This window comes from Chiloscyllium plagiosum, chromosome 36 (genome assembly GCF_004010195.1).
Source record: "Chiloscyllium plagiosum isolate BGI_BamShark_2017 chromosome 36, ASM401019v2, whole genome shotgun sequence".
NCBI lineage: Eukaryota > Metazoa > Chordata > Chondrichthyes > Orectolobiformes > Hemiscylliidae > Chiloscyllium > Chiloscyllium plagiosum.
Genome location: NC_057745.1, coordinates 37,515,186 through 37,517,484, shown reverse-complemented (window position 1 = coordinate 37,517,484; position 2,299 = coordinate 37,515,186). Strand labels below are relative to the sequence as shown.

General features: G+C 57.0%; 1 protein-coding gene across 3 annotated transcripts in view; it reads right to left on the bottom strand.

The window, feature by feature from the left end:
* The window catches only part of cbl (Cbl proto-oncogene, E3 ubiquitin protein ligase), a 271,172-nt gene that overhangs the window by 188,353 nt on the left and 80,520 nt on the right, over positions 1–2,299 (bottom strand). The window lies entirely within an intron of this gene.

The following is a 2,299-nucleotide window of genomic DNA, read 5'->3' as shown; positions in this document are numbered from 1 at the left end:
GCCTCTTAAATGTTGCAATTGTACCAGCCTCCACCACTTCCTCTGGCAGCTCATTCCATACACGTACCACCCTCTGTGTGAAAAAGTTGCTCCTTAGATCTCTTTTATATCTTTCCCCCCTCACCCTAAACCTATGCCCTCCACCCCAGGGAAAAGACTTTGCCTATTTATCCTATCTATGCCCCTCATGATTTTATAAACCTCTATAAGGTCACCCCTCAGCCACCGATGCTCCAGGGAAAACAGCCCCAGCCTGTTCAGCCTCTCCCTGTAGCTCAAATCCTCCAACCCTGGCAACATCCTTGTAAATCTTCTCTGAACCCTTTCAAGTTTCACAACAACCTTGTGTACAATTCCGGTCTCCTTCCAATATTCCAAACAGTGGCCTAACCAATGTCCCGTACAGCCACAACAGGACCTCCCACCTCCTGTACTTAATACTCTGACCAATAAAGGAAAGCATACCAAACACACATTCATGCACTCTTCCCCCACTGTCCCGTCCCTTAAACACACATGCATTGCGCCCCTCAAAAACTCTAGCACTCTTAACACACGCACTCGGGAATACACGCGCACATACACACTCGGGAATACACGCACACATACACACACTCTCTGGGAATACATGCGCACGTCCACACTAGGGAATACACACACATACACACTCTCTCGGGAATATACTCACACATACACACTCTCTTTGGGAATACACATACACACTAGGGAATACACGCACACGTACACACTCTCGGGGAATACACTCACACGTACACACTCTCTCTGGGAATACACGCACACGTACACACTTGGGAATACACACACATACACACTCTCGGGGAATACACGCACACGTACACACTCGGGAATACATGCACATGTACACACTCTCTCTGTGAATACACGCACATGCTGGGGAATACACGCACATGCTGGGGAATACACGCACACGTACAGACACTTGGAGTTGCACTGTCAGAAATACACACATACACGCACTGGTGCAAACACAAACGCACACAGAGAGAGACAGATACCTACATGTGACTCCAGACCCCCTTCCTCACCGTCCTTCCCAGGGGTGGGGTGGGGGATATTCGGGACAGGGGTTGGGGAAAGTGTGGGTGTGGTAACTGGTGCTGAGGGGGGCGTGGGCGGGGAGATTGCTGCAGGCTGCTGTGGTGACCTCTGACCCCTGATCCCCTGCAGGGATACAGCAGATAGCCCACCAGGGGGGTAAGCTGGAGATCGCTGGCATGGTGGTGGGCCAATGGGCAGGCAGCAGGCCGGGCCATGGGCGTGGATCACTCAGTCTGCAGCTCGTCTCGGTTAGAGGGCATGGCCGATGGTGAGTACCAGCCCATTTTGCAGGTCAGTGCCCAGGGCAAGACCTGCTTCACACCATCTGCCTCTCTGTCTGTCTGTCTGTCTGTCTCTCGGTCTCGGAATCGCGCTCTCTGTCTCGCGCTCTCGCTGCGCGACCCCCTGCCCCCGTTTGCCATGTCCAGTGCAGGGTTAACCCCTGACTCAACCTCTGTCTGTCTGTTTCCCGATAGGCCAGGGAAGGACGTGGGGACTGGTCGTGGGGCCCGCATTCCTAATGCCAGGAACGCAGCTTCCCCGCTCGAACACCACCAGGTAAACGCCGGGCATGGGTACCTCCATGGGGTGGGGTGGGGTGGGTGAAACCGCGAGCAATCGTGCCAAACCCCACTCCCTCACCCTCCCCCCACCCCTGTGACATTTGGTGTTTTGTCTCTTCTCTCCCCCCCCCCCCCCCCCTCCCCCAGCCCCTTCAGACGTTCTCCGAACCACAGAATCCCGGGAATGATGTTGGAGCCACGCGGACAGAGACAGGAGCTGCAGGCCGGAGCCCACCACGAGAAGAGGAGGAGGAGGAGGAGGAGGGGGGCGGTGGGAGGCGGGTCCAGGAGCCCGATCCCGCTGAGCCCCGGAGTCCGGTGAATGGCCCTGAAAAGCCCAGCCCATCACCAAGTGCCTTGCAGGGGGACGATGACCCTTTGTAGTATTATTCCCCGAATCGGTGCACTCGGGGGGGCCCCCCCTGAGGGCAACAAGGACTGAGAGCGCTACTGGGCACCAGCCGGGCAGGGGGGGGCTCTGGGGCTGGGCATCCCGGGGGTGGGGGGGGGAGACGGGAGGGGGAGGTTTGGTTTACAGACACGCTCAGTGTGGACACAGCCTGACCCGTAGGCCACAGGCTGCTGTCCAACTGCACCCTCCAGAGGCTCAGGGAGCCCCCAGGGTCCAGGGGGAGAGTTAGATTAAACACTCCCCA